Source organism: Lactuca saligna, chromosome 3 (genome assembly GCF_052625555.1).
Source record: "Lactuca saligna cultivar CGN05327 chromosome 3, ASM5262555v1, whole genome shotgun sequence".
NCBI lineage: Eukaryota > Viridiplantae > Streptophyta > Magnoliopsida > Asterales > Asteraceae > Lactuca > Lactuca saligna.
The window spans coordinates 26,571,459-26,590,657 of NC_136419.1; positions in this window are offsets into that span (position 1 = coordinate 26,571,459).

Consider the following 19,199-nt stretch of genomic DNA (forward strand, 5'->3'; position numbering starts at 1 on the left):
GGCTAATGGGAAAACAGAGAGTACAAACTGCATATACGTAGGTTGTACCTTAACTTTAGATAGCCATACTTTCAAGATAGATCTCATGCCAGTCCCAATTAAATGCTTCGACGTTATCATCGACATGGATTGGTTGAGTCTTCTTCACGCCGACATCATGTGCTTTGAAAAAGCAGTTCGTCTTAACCTTCCTAACAATGAAACCTTAATTATCTACGACAACAAACCTAGTACGAGCCTTCGTATCATTTCAGGCATTCAAGCCCAGAAGTGCTTGCGAAAGGAAGATCATGCATTCCTCGCACACGTCGTCGATACCAGTCAAGAACTGAAAGACATTCAAAATATCCCAGAAGTACGTAACTTTCCCGACATATTCCCAAAAGAACTTCCCGGTTTACCACCGCAACACCAAGTCGAGTTCAGAATCGACTTAGTGCCAGGAGCTACCCCAGTAGCCAAATCTCCTTATCTTCTAGCACCGAACGAGATGCAGGAACTTTCCAGTCAACTTAACGAACTTCTCAAGAAGGGATTCATTCGACCAAGCTTCTCACCATGGGGAGCACCGGTCTTGTTCATCAAGAAGAAAGATGGATCGTTTCGCATGTGCATCGACTATAGAGAACTCAACAAACTTACCATTAAAAATCGTTATCCTTTGCCCCGCATTGACAATTTATTTGATCAACTTCAAGGAGCCAACTACTTCTTGAAGATAGATCTACGATCCGGATATCACCGACTACGAGTGTTAGAGGAGGATGTTCCCAAGACAGCCTTCCGAACTCGTTATGGACACTACGAGTTTGTAGTGATGCCATTCGGATTAACTAACACGCCCGCAGTATTCATGGATCTGATGAATAGGGTGTGTCGTCCTTACTTGGATCAGTTCATCATCGTCTTCATCGATGACATACTCATCTACTCTCGAAGTAAGGAGGAACATAGCCAACACCTCCATAAAATCTTAGAAACATTGCGGTCGGAGAAGCTCTACGCGAAGTTCTCCAAGTTCGAATTTTGGATTTGGCGAGTCGAATTTTTGGGCCATGTTGTTAGCGAAGAGGGAATACACGTGGACCCTTCCAAAATTAAGGCCATCGAGAACTGGTCAGCACCGAAGACACCTACATAAATTCGTCAATTTCTAGGTCTGGCTGGCTACTATCGCAGGTTCATTCAGAACTTCTCCCGCATAGCAAAACCTCTTACAACCCTAACCCAGAAGGGAGTAGCCTTTGACTGGGAAGAGAAACAAGAAAGAGCATTCCAAACGCTCAAACGAGCCTTGTGCACCGCATCGATACTATCCCTCCCCAAAGGGATAGAAGACTTCGTGGTCTATTGCGACACATCAAACCAAGGGCTCGGATGTGTTCTGATGCAACGAGGTAAAGTCATAGCTTATGCCTCGAGACAGCTGAAGACACATGAGGTTAACTACACCACCCATGATCTTGAACTAGGAGCAGTCGTATTTTCTCTGAAGATCTGGAGACACTACCTGTATGGCACAAAAAGCATGATCTTTACAGACCACAAGAGTCTACAACACATCTTCGACCAGAAAGAGCTCAACATGAGACAACGACAGTGGGTAGAGCTACTCAGTGATTACGAGTGCGAAATTCGTTATCATCCGGGTAAAGCCAATGTAGTAGCCGATGCCTTGAGTCGGAAAGAATATACTAGTCGTAGAGTCAAATCTTTGACTCTAACTATCCATTCACACTTGTCCATGCAAATTAAGGAGGCGCAACTCGACGCTTTGAAACCTGAAAGCGTGGCTGGTGAATCCCTTAGAGGGATGGATAAGAACTTAGAAGTCAAGGGTGGCGGAGCCTTATACCTCATGGATCGGATCTGGACACCGAAACACGGTGGCTTCAGAGACTTGGTCATGACGGAAGCTCACAACACTCGTTATTCCGTCCACCCGGGTTCAGATAAGATGTATCTGGATCTTAAAAAGTTATACTGGTGGCCTAACATGAAAGCAGATATTGCTACCTTCGTGAGTAAATGCCTTACTTGCGCAAAGGTCAAGGTCGAATACCAGAAACCATCTAGTCTCCTGCATGGTTGGGTTTAACTTTCCCATCCTTCACATCTTGCTAGTACTTTGGGCAGTTCCGGTTCCAATGTGCCTTTTCATGGCAATAGAAGCATTCAACCTCTTTTGGTTCAGAAGAAGGAGTGATGAAACCTTTCTTGGTTCCACTTGAAGAAGAGCCATCAAGGGTCCTAACCTTGGTACCCTTCGAAGAACTCTTTCTCTTCTTCCCTCGTCCTTTCCCGATTGCCAAGACAGGGGCGGAGTTGGTAGGAGTAGGAATAGTAACAACCGCCTTACCCTTAAGACCACTTTCTGCAGTCTTTAAGAGTCCTTGAAGTTTGCTGAGAGTGACCTCTTCCTTGTTCATGTGGTATGTCATGCGGAATTGATCATAACATGAAGGTAAGGAGTGCAAAATAATATCTACTGCTAGCTCCTCGGGGAAGTTCACATTAAGCTTCAGCAAGCGGTCGACAAATCTTTTCATTTTCTGCATGTGGCCTGTGATGGGTTCTCCATCCTTCATTCGGGTTGTTATCATGGAGGAGATGATTTCATACCTCTCTTGTCGTGTACTTTGATGGTATCTTTCCATCAAATCTTGGTGCATTTCAAAAGGATAGTAGTCCTCGTAGGACTTTTGGAGATCGGCTGTCATAGTGGCCATCATGATGCATGCCACCTTGGTGGCATCCCTTTCATGTGCCCTAAAGTCAGCGATCTCCTGAGGAGTAGCAACTGTCTCATCAATCTCCTTAAGCTCCTTACCGAGGACATATTCTTTGTCCTCATAGTGGGTAATCATTCAGATGTTTCTAATCCATTCATTAAAGTTGGATCCATTAAAAATGACTTTCCCACACAAGTTCATTAGAGAGAAGGAGCCATTAGGATTCGAGCCAGAAGCAGCAGTGTTTGCAGACATCTGAAAAGAAGAAAAGTTTAGTTTAGAAATAGGAATAGTCCTTAATAAAACACCCAAATGTAGTATTAAGGCTAGGACCCAATCACAATATATTATACTTAGAAGAGGTATGCCGTAATCTAAGTAATAACATATTTGAAAGGTAGGTGAATGACGATTCACCAATTTCCACCAAAGCCGAAATATTAAAAATATTTAATTTTGGTTCTTAGAAACTCCTAGATTCTTTTGAGATTCAATGAACTTTTCAAAGGCATGTTTCAATCTCGAGTGTGCCCTCCAAGTTTTGTGACTGGGATGCCGAGGATCACAAAACGAGGTGTGAAGTAACCATGCAAATTACTTGGTACCCTTAATAAATTACCCCTCAATCGATGTGCCGGTTAACCACACACGCTCCATCGATACTATGATAAATATTAAGTCACCCTTTACCTACCTTGTTAAGTCCAAGTTAGTGTGCCGGTTAACCACACACACTTCACTAACGACTTAGACAAAGTGTAAAGTGTACTTTCATGGATTAGCACCTTATTCACATTTTTCCTAAAGTAACTAAGATTGGGAATTTAATAAACATTTAGTTACTTTATAATATACATCATACTTTTAATGAGAATTTATAAGTCCTTGTCTTACCCGTTCGGCTAATGACCCTCCACCAGTCAAGCAAGCGGTGGGTGAGAGTGGACACCCATTAAGTTGCCATTTTATAGGCAACAACCTTATACCCACCTTATAGACCGGCTTCGTGAATGAGGCGTACTAGCGGTAAGACGAATTTGATCTTATACATACATATATATATATATATATATATATATATATATTATTAACTTATAATATTATAAGTATAAGGGTTGAATTTTAACTTTTAAAATTCTAAGGGTTGGAACTAAAGTTCTAATCAAGACTTTACTTGTTCCAAAACTTGAGGGCAAGTTTTGTAAACTTTCAAAACTTTTCATTTCTTGTAACTTATGAGTTTATTAGGGTATTAAAAATGAAGACTCTTCATTTTTATAACCCATGTGTTCTTTTAATGGTTTTAAAGCAAAGTGACTTTTGGTTTTCCATAACTTGAGGACAAGTTATGGTCTCCATTAAAACACATAATGATCAAGAATTAATCTACCTCATAGGTTACAAACAATTCCTATGATCATCTAAACATCATAAGATCAAGAACATGAATATGAACACTTTCATGAATCAAAATTACACTTAAAACTTTGTAATTTTGATAACTAGTTGTTGTAAATGGATTAGCAAAGACATTACACCATCTAAAACAAGTTTTCAAGTACCAAAACAATTTAGGGTAATGTTCCTAGTCCATTTCCAGCAACTAAAGTCGAAAATCTGCATTCTGAGGCTCCTACTCGCCGAGTGCATGAACCTACTCAGCGAGTAGGTTGAAGATTCATATGAACTCGGCGAGTCCCCCCATGGACTCGGCGAGTTCATCAGGCAGAATGCACAAACTCGACTTTTTTCAACTATTTAGCACAAATAACAAACAAACAAGCCTAGGCTCTGATACCACTGTTGGGTTTTGAGCATTCTAACACTTCCTAAGTGTACATGCAACCCTAATAACCTTGGATCTATGTTTGTCTAATTATCATGCAAAGTTGATTTCCAAGGCTATGATCCTATCTAGCATACATGGGGAACAATTTGAACTTAAATAATAGATATAACTACATACCTTGTTGTTGTAAGTGTTCCTTGAAACCTTGTGAGCCTAGCACCTCAAGTGTGATGCCTCAAATGCTTCACACAACACCAAATGCAAAGTATAAACTTGAGAGAATACTCTAACACACTCAAAATCGGCCAAGCCCTCTTGTTTCACTAGTGTCGCCGATTTTGGGGAGAGACATGGTCCTTATATAGTGTGTTGCATTAGGTAAAACCCTAATGTAACATAACTCTTCATTTCTCAATCCATGGGTTAAATCCATGGAGCATCCTATGGGTGGAACCCAACTTGATAATCCATGGAGCCTTTTAGCCCACTATATAAGATATGAAAGATTTACATAATCTACCCATATATTTAATTAGTTATCCTTTTGATCACTTAATTAATTCTAAATTAATTCTTGATCAAAACTAATTAAATAATATTATTAATATATTAGAACTTATAATATATTAATAAACCATATGTGTTATTTCTCTCATTTAGTTTATCCAATTGCATGGTGCCATGCAACCCAAATGGACCATGCCGGTTCGGGTCAAGTACATACCAGAAATAGTTATGGACTTAGACACCTTATCCAACACATTTCTCATTGGCTTCTATGAAGTGCACACTCTTAGTGAAGCGATCAAAGACCACCCAAATCATGTCGTGACCATTCTTTGTTCTGGGCAGTTTAGTGACAAAATCCATAGTGATGTCTTCCTACTTACCCATAGGCACGGGTAAAGGTTCTAAACTCCCGTATGGTTATTGATGTTGCGCCTTGACTCTCGCACATGTCACACACTTCGCCACATACTTCACAATGTCGAGCTTCATCGTCGGCCACCAGTAATAGGGTTTTAGGTCCCTATACATTTTAATGCTGCTAGGTTGAATTGAGTACATGGTTTTGTGAGCTTCTTCCATCAGAAGATCTCTTATTCCTCAGGACTTAGGTACCCAAATACGATCTTGGAATACCTTCAGTCCATGACCGTTTATACCGGACACTAACGTTTTGCCCAAACGTTCTTCCTTTAGGCCATTCTTCTCAGAAGCTTCTTCTTGAGCTTTCTTTATACTCTCCACAATTGTCGAGACAACTTGTATTCTCAACGCTCCTGGCCTTTTTCTTTCAAGATTGACTTTCCGATTGAGAGCATCAGCAACAACATTGGCTTTACCGGGGTGGTAAAGTATCTCACAGTCGTAGTCCATGAGTAATTCTAGCCAACGTTGTTGCCTCATATTCAATTCCTTCTAACTAAAGAGATATTGGAGGCTCTTATGATCAGTGAAAGTTTGCGCTTCGAGCCGTAGAGGTAATGCCTCCATATCTTTAGAGCAAATACTACTGCTGCCAACTCCAAATCATGAGTGGGGTAGTTCTTTTCATTCTCTTTCAGCTGTCGAGACGCATATGCTATCACCTTTTCTCTTTGGGTCAACACACAACCCAAATCCAACACCATATGCATCGCTATAGACAATAAAGTCTTCAACTCCATCGGGTAGAGAAAGAATTGGTGCTTCACATAGCTTCTTCTTTAGCAACTCGAATGCTTCTTTGTGCTTATCACTCCAAGCGTAAGTAGCTCCTTGTGAGTCAAAGCTATTAATGGAGTAGCGATCGAAGAAAAGCCTTGGATAAACCTTCAGTAATATCCGGCTAATCCTAAAAAGCTTCGGATCTTCGTGGGACTTTTCGGTTGTTCCCACTTCATCACAGCTTCAATCTTAGCTGGATCAACCATTATCCCTTCTTGGTTGACCACGTGACCCAAGAATTGGACTTCTCGAATCCAAAAATCATATTTGGAGAAATTAGCATACAACTTCTCCTTCTTCAAGACTTCCACCACTCATCGCAAGTGTCTGTCATGCTCCTTTTGGCTTTTCGAATAAATCAGAATGTCATCTATGAACACTATCACAGATTTATCAAGGAACGGATTGCAAAATATGTTCATTAAATCCATGAATGCTGCTGGAGCATTGCTTAGTCCAAACGACATAACCAAAAACTCGTAGTGTCCATATCGTGTTCTGAATGCAGTCTTCTCGATATCCTACTCTCTCACCTTCAGCTGATGATATCCTGACCTTAGGTCGATCTTTGAAAAATAACTTGAACCTTGTAGTTGATCGAACAAGTCATCAATCCTCAGCAACAGATATCTACTCTTTATCGTTGCCTTATTCAACTCTCTATAGTCAATTCACATCCTCATACTCCCGTCCTTTTTCTTTACAAATAACACCGGGGCTCCCCAGGGTGATGAACTAGGTCGAATTAAACCTTTGTCCAATAATTCATGAAGGTGCATCATCAGCTCCTTCATCTCCGTTGGTGCTAATCTGTAAGGTGCTTTTGCTATTGGCATCGTTCCTGGTAACAAGTCAATACAGAATTCTACTTGTCGATCAGGCGGTAATCCAGGAAGATATTCGGGAAATACTTCCGGATAATCACACACGACAGGAATGTTCTGCACCTCCTTTTTCTCCTTCTTTGCGTCAATCACGAATGCCAAATATGATGTACATCCTTTGGCCAAACACTTTCTGGCTTTCATTAGAGAAATGATTCCAGAATTTACCATGCGTTTGTCCCCGTACACCATAAATGACTCTTTCCCTGGCGGGTTTACTTTTACTATCTTCTCCCGACACAATATTTCGGCATCATTGGAACTATGCCAATCCATTCCTAACACAATGCCGAAACCGTTAAGTTTGATAGGCAATAATTCCTCGTGGAACTTATTCCCATTCAGGTCGATTAAGATGTTTTTCATACGATGCCTAACAGGTACAAACTTGCCACTAGCAACTTCGACTAATAAAGCATTATCTAGTCTATCAACAGGCAAAGCTAGTTTTCTACCAAATTTATGCAAAATAAAGGAGTAGTAGGCTCCAGAATCAAATAAAATTTGGGCAGGCAATTCTTTTATGAGAAAGGTACCTGAAGCGACATCAACTTCTTCCTTAGCAGCTTCCAGTGTCATCTGAAAGGCTCTCGCCTTCGGCTTTGGTGGAATGTTGGGTTTTTCCGCCTCCTTCTTTTTCGGACAATCCCTCGAGATGTACCCCTCCTCCCCACACCCATAACAAACTTTCTTGGTGAGGGTGAATTCGTTGGCATTGTGCCCTGTATTTCCACATTTGAAGCATGTGACTTCCCCGTCACATTTCCCATGATGCTTCTTCTTGCATTTGTCGCACCACTTCGCTTCGCCTCCCACTCCTCTCGAACTAGACTTCGAGAATTTCTTTTTCTTGTTGGACCCTGAAGGCCCATCAAGCTTCCTCTTCTCACCACCCTCTGATCTCTCTAGACCCTTCTCCCTGATCTGAGTCTCAACATTCTTAGCAGCCCAAATGGCAACTTTTAATGTGGTTGCTTGCTTAACCATTGGACCATAGTCTGCTGGTAGTCTGAGGGCAAACTTATTGACCTTTGAGAGTTCTGTTGGAACTAAATATGGAATAAGCTTCATCTTTTATGTGAAACTTGCAGCGTATCCAGTAACGATCATTTTTCCCTTCTTCAAATTCTGAAACTCATTATTGATTTACAGAAGGTCATGCTCGGAGTAGTATTGCAATTTGAGTTGCACCACAAAGACTTCCCAAGACATTTTGCTCGCTTCTCCCGTGGGCATAGAGTTAGCTAACAGCTTCCACCAACTCAACACGCCAGATTTTAACAAATGGATCGCAAGAGCGGTCTTCTGCCTGTTGCTGCATTCGCAACTTTCAAACATTATCTCCATTTTGGAGATCCAGTCCATAACTTGCACCGGCGTCGGGCTTCCGGATAGACACGGTGGCTTAGATGCCATAAAATCCTTGTATTTACATCCTCTTCCATCATTTCCTCCATGACGATTGTTTTGTCTAACAATTGGTGGGTTGGCTTGACCAACAGTCCCACTGAAGTTACCACCTTTCGAAGGCCCTCCATTCACTTCGGGCTCTTCGACTTGAATTGAAAGTTCTTCACGATTTTGTTGAAGCAGACGTCTAGTTGCTTCCATCTGACGATCCAACATCGTCTGAATCATTAATTGTACACCAACCATTGTCACCGGCTCAGGTACAATAGCTACAAAAGGTATTTGCTCGATTACAGGTGGTTGATTCCTGTTTTCGTTCGCATTTCCAACTCCGCTTCTTGTTCTTGCCATTATTGATCTATACACCGAAAAAGGTGAATTTAGATCTTCAATCACGATAGATAATCAAATCATCCTTATCACTCCGAAACGTTTACATGCTAGTTCTAATACCGTAGAAGCATGCTTAGAATCCTAAACACATAAGGTTTCTAGATCCGGTCGGCAACAGACCATAGATCCGGAGAAATAATATCATATATAGCAAACATATAACATTTAGCACATAAAAGCATATTAGGCAACTTTCCTAAAATAAACTAGTGCTCGTGTCTAATATATAACAGACACTCATCTCAAAAATCTTCACTTAGCATTCTAAATTTAAGTGTAGAAATCCTACAAGTTCCTTAGTTCGCTTAAACTAATGCTATGATACCAACTGTGACATCCCCAAAATCACGGCCAGAAAAGACCGGTTTTATTTATGCTTTTAAAATAATTTCGGAGTGAATCCATTGATTTAAAAGAGTTGCGGATTTTTGTCCCCAAAACAAAACATGATAAAATAAAGTTTATCAAAGCATTTCTTAAAGAAATGTATTTTCATTATATATCAAAACTTGAGATGTCATATTCGATATAGAAGAAAAGCATAAACAATACAAAATAGACCTTATAATAGTTACATATAACTACGGGTCTATAATCCAAAATATATATATATATATATATATATATATATATATATATATATATATATATATATATATATATATATATCTTGACAATGTCATCCAACTTATGCTCTCGTGCCACTACCTATAATACTAAGAAAAACTGAGTGGGTCAGGCTTGGAAGCCTGGTGAGCATATAGTGTTTCAACCCACAATAAATAGATATATTTAGTTCATCAACCAACAATAACCCGATTACCCATTCCCGTTATCCTCACTTTATGTCCCTAAAACAACTATCACAAGGGACCTAGTCTAAGGATTTTCATTGAGGTGGACATTACTGCGAAGGGGTTTCCTCCATAATAAATGTCCTAAAGGCAACCATGAGGGGGATAGAGTACACCGGTGAACACATCGTTCACAACACCTACAGGTTATGATCCTGCTAGCGTTCCACTGGACTTTCTAGAAAGAGTCTGTGGTCGTCATCCATACTCCGCTAGATGACTAGATCAACAACAACATCGAGGCCTCTCATAATTTTATTTCATCACACACCAACTGTCTACCCATGTTCTACCCAACATATTAGTAGATAAAATATATACATTTATATACAGCTTAAAACCTATACAAAACATCCATTCAACAACTAGTTCAAATAAACAAATAATATATAAACACATAGCACGTATTTTATAAAGAATACTTCATATTTATGTGTTAGAAGAAAATGAAAATACACTCACTTGATAAGAAGATGATCGGACAACACCTCGCCTCTTAAAATAATCTTTTCCGATAAAACCGGGATGCTTTTCTTGAAAACCGGGCTTCTCGTGGGCAGAGTTTCGGCTCGGAAACTTTACTTCTCAGGATCTTCGGGGCTTCAAGATTTGCTTCGGGTCTCGGGAATGATACCGGGGGTTCGGGGTATAAGTTGCACGCAAAACGAGGCAATAATGAGTGAGAGAAGAATTGAGCAACAAAACTCAGCAACCCTTGAGTTCTATTTTTAGGGGCTGAAACCCCGATTTACGTTGGGCGTAAATCCTGATTACGCTGGGCGTAATGCCTCTACAAGCAGTACGTTGGGCGTATGAAGATCTACGCGGGGCGTAGTTCGGATAAGCTTTGGTATGCGTGCGTCGAACTTCAAAAATTCATAACTTTCGCATACGAGCTCCATTTTCGACGTGCTTTATATCCACGCATAGGTGAGGCTATGCTCTACAACTTTCATTTAGACTTCGTCCCCTAATTTTGACTTTATTTTTATTATATTATTTTTGGTAGTCCGGGACAGGAAAACTCCGTTATAAAATCATAACTTCTTCGTTTGATGTCCGTTTTCGTCTGTCTTTTCACCGTTGGATTAATATCGACGAGATCTTCGATTCTCGTTTAGATTGTTTCGGCTAAAAGTCACTCGACCTCATATTCGAGTTTCGGGCTGCATACCGCTAAGTCGAAACTTAGAAAAATCATAACTTCCTCATACGAAGGCAGATTTAGACGTTCTTTTTATGCACGCTCTCAGTTTAATGTATTCTACAACTTTTGTTTAGATTACTAAGGCTAAATATTGCTTTATCTTAAATTCATATTTTACGTCATTCAGCGTCGTGCCGGTTCTGTCGCGAAACTTCGACAGGTCATAACTTCTTCGTTATAACTCGGATTTCGACATTCTTTATATATTCGGAAACCTTGTCACGACCAATACAACTTCATGTATCGATATCGGGTTTATCTAACATTTTATTTTTAACGCTTAAATTATTCTTAATTTAATTAAGTCACATAATTAAGCAATAACCATATAATACTCAATAATACATTCTTATTATTTCCAAAATGTGTTACAAAGGTTAACCTAGACCATTACATCAACATTAATGCCTAGCCTAGAAACACGGGCGTTACAGATTGTATCGCATCCATTAGAGATTTGCGCACTTAATAACCCTTATGTATATATTCTGATTAATGTTTTGAATCAAATAGTTTTATTTATACTTTTGAAGTTGTACTCGGAACAAATGCTTTTATTTTCAATTGAAAAATTAGTTTGAAATTTGGGATGTTACACTCCCACTCATTTGCAAGATTTTGTTTGTGAGAGTGTTGTCACAACATGCACTCATACAATTACTGATGTGTCCTCTTCCTTTCATATTTTTTTTACTCCTCTTGATGAAAGAAGTAAAGATATTTTCAAAAACATGAATGAAATAGTTGAACCAACATGCTATGAAGAAACAACTGAATTTCCTTAATGAAGAGAAATGTTATAGCGTTGTCGTGAATGTCTTAAACAAATAATTATCATTGCTTGGTTGTTCTAAAAGAATAGCACAAGGAAGCAGGGTTGAATCCATATGGACACAACCTAAAAGTCAGTGCCTCATTATGTAAGGCATATAGTAGTTAAATGCAAATTATAATAAAAGGGGTGGTTTTGTTGTGAACCAATAACTAAAAATAGCAGTGAAATAAATTAAAGAAAATTCAATAATAGAAAGCGAATTCAGTTATGTTGCGACTTTCTAATTATGAAATCAACATAAATCTGGTTATTTAAGATGTGTTCTATCTAAGCTGGTACTGAAAACTACTAACAAGCTCTAGTAAGTTCTCTTTTACCTAGTTAGTTAACCAAAAAAAGATATTCAGTTAATCCTAACTTTTTACTAATTTAATTAAACAATATCTTAATCAAGTCAGAAAAGCAACATTATGATCTACGTGAAATTCCCAACAATATTCAATACTTCTCACAAGGTCGGAAGTGTTACAATATGAAATTTCAAATTATAACAGAGTCAAATACCAACACGAAATCGATTTGTTACTTATTACTTGCTACCAGTTTATCAAAATAATTACGGATTTCAACAACTGATTAACTAGATTTATTTAATCCCAATGTAACGTCCCAAAAATTAAGGCTAAAAATTTTGATTTTTATATTAACAAAACCATTATCCATAACGATATCATAACCCATAGTGAAATCAGAGTATACCAAATAACATCCAAGTACAACCAGAGTCATATAAGATGCGGAACAACGTGGTGTGTGGACTGCAATCATCCCGAGCTCTTTCCCTTCGAACCAGAAGTACCTGAAACATAAACTGAAAACCATAAGCACAAAAAAATACCACATACCATACATATCAAACAGATAATGGGCCCCACATGTCATCAGGCCACCCGACATCGAGCCCCGCTCAGAATAGATCAATCAGTCATTAGGCCCCGCCCGGTATACATACAAATATATAAACACATTCAAAAATCACAAAGATAAATAACATACAATATAAGCAGCAGGCCCCGCTCGTGTATACATATCAGATAACAAACATGTAAGTGTAACGCAGATAACTGGCATCCTAAACATATCAAGTCATGGGTTGGCATTGGTGCCTTCGACCCGCCAAACACAATGAGGAAACTCACCTCCAGCTGCTGAATTTCTCAGATAAAATCTTGGTCTGTTGATATGGAAAATCCCCATGCTAACATCACAAATAATATCAAATTAATAAATGGATCTCGACCCATAATAAGGAATCTAAATTACTTGTCTAACATCCAGGGTAAAAGACCATTTTACCTTTTTCTTACTTTGCCCAAAACCAAAGCCCATCCCATTTTCTCAAAAGGCACAAACTCCTAAATGGCATCCCAAGGCCCAATATGGCCCAACTTCCTAATTGGGACCAAAACCAAAGCCCAATCCATTTGCTCAAAAGGTCCAAATTCCTAGATGGCATCCCAAGGCCCAATATGGCCCAACTTCTTAATTGGGCCCAAAAATCATCATGGACGTAATTCCAAGAAAGCCCAAAGTCTATCCATGGCCCAAAGTCGGAAGTCTAATGGCCTAACAAGGCTCAAACCCTATAAGTCCAAAATATGGCCCAAACGCGTGAAAGTCAACCCAAAAGTCAAATAGCTGAGTATGCTGGGCATACTCAGGCTTACACTTAGCGTACTCCTTTCGGGGCTACTAGGTGTAACGTACGAGCTAGGTACGCCTCTCCGATCTAGTCCTTAGTGGTGACTTAACACGTAAAGTTGGCAACTTTACTCCTATGCATGTCTTAATAAGACCCAAAACTTAAAGAGAACCATAACAAGGAACCTAACACATGTATGGACCAAGACGTTTCATAAAGGTTGCCTTTTTATGGACAAAGGACCATAAATGTGCTAAGATCTTACATCCATGGCTTCTGGAGTAGATCATAATCTCAAATATGGCTTAAAAGACCCAAAAGTACACAAATAACACCCTAAGTTGGATCTAGCATTAAGAACCATGAAGATGAGAGCTTTTTACCTCTAAGCTCAAGCCACTCCCAAGTAACCTCCAAATATTCTTCTTCTTTTACTTCACTAAAAACACCACCAAAACTTACTTTCAAGCTCAAAACTCACAAATGACACTCAAGGTTTCGATATTAGGGTATAGAGTGATGGAGGCTATTCAATAGAAGGTCCAAGGGTGTTACAAGGCTTAAATAGGGAACACACCCTAAAAATTAGGGTTTTCCCCAGCATTACATATGCCATGCATACTCCCATGTGCGCCCTGCATACGTGGGTGAACCCGCAATTCTGAAATGAGCTAGTACGCTAAGCATACTCATATAGTACGCCCCGCGTAGGAGCTAGGGACTTAAATGATATAACTTTTTGCATTAAGGGTTAAAAGGAAATATACCAAATCTTGAATGTTAAAACTCTCCCACACTTGAATTAGACTTCTTCCTCGAAGTCTGCTGCTCTAAGTAACTCTGGGTAGTGCTCCCTTATCTCGTCCTCCGGATTCCACGTCCACTCTGAACCCTTGCGGTGCTGCCAATGGACTTTCACCAACTCAACAACCTTGTTCCTCAAAGTTTTCCTCTTTTTGTCAAGAATCACCATCGATCTCTCGATATAATTCAAGCGATCATCCACTTGGATATCCTCTAATGGAACAAATGCAGAATCATCTACTAAAATTTTTCTCAACTGAGAGACATGAAACATGGTACAGATTTGACTAAGCTTCTTAAGAAGATCCAAGAGATAAGCAACCCGGCCTACCCGGGCCAAAACCCTGAAAGGACCGATGTACCTAGGGCCCAACTTCCCCCTCTTCCGGAATCGGATGACACCTTTCTAAGGTGACACCTTCAGGAGAACCATATCCCCAACCTGGAACTATAGGTATGAATGACGCTTGTCGGTATAGCTCTTCTGCCTACTATGTGTTTTCTGAAGTCTATTCCGGACCTGTTGGATCAACTTAGTAGTCTTGAGTACCATTTGGGTACTCCCCATGACTCGCTGACCGACCTCACCCCAACATATCAGGGTCCTTCATTTCCTCCCATAGAGCATCTCAAAAGGAGGTTGATCAATTCTGGCGTGATAAATGTTGTTGTACAAAAATTCCACTAACAGAAGATACATATCCTAACTCCTACCAAACTCCAATACACACGCCTGAAGCATATCCTCCAAGGTCTAGATGGTTCGCTCGCTCTGTTCGTCAGTCTGCGGGTGGAAGGCCATGCTAAAATGCATACGAGTACCTAACTCCTCATGGAACCTCCTCCAAAATCTTGAAGTAAACTGGATGCCCCTGTTTGAAACCACAGAAACCAGCAGCCCATGTCGTGCCATAACCTCCTTGATGTAAATGTCACCCAAATTCTCCATACAGATACTCTCTTAAATCGGGACAAAATATGTGTTCTTGTTCAATCGATCCACGATGACCCAAATTGAATCCACTCTACACGCTATCCGAGGCAACTTCGTAATGAAGTCCATGGTAATCTCTTCCTATTTCCAAACATGAATATCTAACTGCTGCATCTTTCCATGAGGTCACTGATGCTCGGCCTTGACTTTCCTACAAGTCAAGCACGTCACCACATACCCGCCTACATCCTGCTTTGTAACATCCCAAAATTCAAGACCGAAAAATTCATTTTTAATTTAATAATTCATAAAACAGATTATTGAAAACATCATGAAGTTATCTCATATCATAAAAACCCATACGTCATATGTCTCAAAACATGTCATAATATAATAATGTTAGAGTACAAAATCCCTAGAACATCATAGTGCGGAAAATCGTGGTGTGATGCGCTGCTATCGTGCCGACTCCTTTCCTTTCAAAGAAGAAGGACCTGAAACAAAAAGTGAAAACCGTAAGCACAAAGCTTAGTGAGTTTCCCCATCATACCACATATCATACAATAAACATACTGTCTAACATATCCAGGTACTGGCCTACCCCTTCAGTCTCTTTCAACCAGTAACTTGCCTAGCATATAAGGGTGCTGGCCTACCCCTTCGGTCTCTTTCAACCGGTAACTTGCCTAGCATATCACGGTGTTGGCCTACCCCTTTGGTCCTTTCGACTGGTACCTCATCTAGCATATCAGGGTGCTGACCTACCCCTTTGGTCCTTTTGACCGGTACCGGGGACTATTTCACCCCTACTTCAACCACGTAATCTCCTAATGCATAAACACATAAGTCACATACTGCCTAGCATATCCGGGTGCTGGCCTACCCTTTCAGTCCTTTCGAACGGTACTAGGGCATAACCTACCCCTCTTATTACTTTCACATAATATCATAGCAAACTAGCATGTAAAGCATAACAGATAATGGCATACCAAATAATGATCACAAAGACAATCATCTCTATTATAACTCTTACTAGTGGGATGACATTGGTGCCTTCGACCCACTTCTACTTGAAGGTAACTCACCTCATATGTTGTGAGGTAGTTGAACTGTCCCGACTCTGAAATATGCCCTACATAAATTCATACACATAAAGATTTCCTTTAGTTACCTATTTTCATGCTCATAACCCCTTCAGGTTCAACTTTGGTTAAAGTCAAAGTCAAGGTCAAGAACCTGGTCAAAGTCAACATCTGGTCAAAGTCAACATTTCGAGTTGACTCAACTCGTCGAGTTGACTCATAAACTCGTTGATTTCCATAAATCCGAAAACTCTGAACTCGTAATCAAACTCTTCGAGTTCTTTCACAACTTGTCGAGTTCCTCCTATCCATGGCATCGGGACTTTCCTATTCTACTCGTTGGGTCATCCTTGAACTCGTCGAGTTTTCCCTTTTACAAAATTGGGACATTTCAACCCACTCGTCGAGTTCCTCTATGGACTTGACGAGTTCTTCAGTCTTTCGAGCCATCTTAATAGATTAAGCTCCCATCCGTCATATCCGGACTCCACACTTCTTCTACACATTGAAAATGTCCTTTTAAGGGTAAAGTTTCCAACTTTACCAGTCCGTTAATAGCTTCCTTTAATGGGTGTAGCAGAAACCCTAATTTTTCAAGATCTAGATGTTGATCAAAAAGCCATATATACTTCGAAATAAGGCATACAAACTGAGATCTAGACCCTAGACATCATTTAAATACGTAAAGTTTTTGCATTTATCTCCATGCATGGCCTTTTGGGGCTTAAAAGGCCAAAATGGCATCTTAGAGCTTGCATGGAGGCTCCGATGGGCATAAAGTTTGCACCTTTATGCCATAACAACCCTTTAAGGTCCTAGATCTAGAATTACACATACTTAGGACGTCAATTTTCCAAAAGCTAACATTCTTGGACGAAAAGCCCCCATAAAAGTGAAATGAAGAGACCTAAGAAATCATTGAGCAAGTTTGAGACGTGCTTACCTGAAAATGCTGCAAATGGAGTGAAGTTTCTGGATCTACTCTCTTCTTCTTGAGTCCTCTAGCTTCCTCTTCTTCCATAAGCAGGAATCGGGCGTTACTAATCTCCCCCACTTATTTTAGACTTCGTCCTCTAAGTCTGTTGTATCTAGAAATAGCTCGGGGTAGTGCTCCCTCATCTCGTTCTCCGACTCCCACGTCCATTCCGATCCCTTGCGGTGCTGCCATTGCACCTTCACCAACTCTATCCTCTTTTTCCTCAGATCCTTCGTCTTCCTGTCGAGGATGGATAGTGGTCGCTTGATGTAGTTCAGGCTGTCATCCACCTGAATATCCTCTAGAGGCACCACTATAGAGTCATCTACCAAGCACTTCCATAGCTGGGAGACATGAAAGGTACAATGGATCTGACTAAGCTCGGCTGGCAGATCCAGCCGATACACCACCCGACCCACCTGGACCAATACCCTGAATGAACCAATGTATCTGGGGCCCAACTTGCCCCGCTTCCTGAACTGAATGACACCTTTCCAAGGTAACACCTTTAGGAGGACCATATCTCCTACCTGAAACTCCAGGTCTGATCGTCGTCTATTGATGTAGCTCTTCTTCTAACTCTGGGCTGTCTGGATTCTACTCCGGACCTACTAGATACTCTCTTTCATCTTGAGTACCACTTCGGTACTCCACATGAATCTCAAACCGACCTCACCCCAACATATTGGGGTCCTGCACTTCCTTCCGTAGAGCATCTTGAAGGGTGGTCGGTCGATACTGGCGTGGTAGCTATTGTTTTAGGAAAACTCTGCCAGGGGAAGGTAGGTATCCCAGCTACAACCGAAGTCTAACAAATACACTCACATCATATCCTCCAATGTATGGATGGTCCGCTCGCTCTGACCGTCCGTCTGGTGGTGAAAAGCCGTGCTGAAGTGCATACGAGTACCCAACTCGTCATGGAATCTCTTCTAGAATCTGGAAGTGAACCATACATCTTGGTCAGAAATCACGGAAACTGGCACTCCCTGTCGAGCTACTACCTCTCTGATGTAGATGTCGGCCAGCTTCTCGGCTGAAATACTCTCCTGGATCGGGATGAAGTGGGCACTCTTGGTCAACCGATCCATGATGACCCAAATCGAATCTACTCCCTGTGCGGTCCTGAGAAGCTTTGTGATGAAATCCATAGTAATATCCTCCCATTTGCAAACAGGAAATCCAATGGTTGCATCTTGCCCTGAGGTCTCTGGTGCTCAGCCTTGACCTTCCTACAGGTCAGTCATATCTCGATGTACCAGGCTACATCCCACTTCATGCAAGGCCACCAGTAATCAGGGCGAAGATCTCTATACATCTTTGTTGCCCCAGGATGGATGGAAAATGGATGGAAAATTGAACATGTTAAATTCTATTTACAGTTGAAAAATCAAGATCATCAGGAACCGTAAACTTTGAATCTTCAAGAACTGTAAATCAAGTTTCATTAACCGCAAATACATAAACCGGAAACACATAAACCATAAACTGTTCAACCGTAAACACAGTTTACGGTCATAAACTGCAAACCGTAAACTCCGTTTACGGTCGTAATCCTCATTAACCGTAAACACCTCTTTTGAACTTAATTTGTTTAATTTGCTTCAATTTCAAATGGAATCTCTAGGTCAAAATCATTTTCATGAACTTGACATTGTCATGGGCACTACCACGCATATTCCAAGATTGATGTCGGCTTATGGCTTTCCTGAGTGGAAGTATAGAATTGAAAAATACATCAAAATGAAGGACTTTAAGGTCTGGAGAAGCATTCTTAGAGGACCTGTCAGGATCACTATGACAGTCGGAGGCCAAGTAATGGACAAGGAGGTTGAAAATTACACTGATGAGGAGTTTGAGAAAATTGAAGAGCAAGAAAGGGCTTTAGCCACTTTAACCATGGTATTATCTCCCGATATTGCTCAATGTTTTCGTGAGTACACTTCA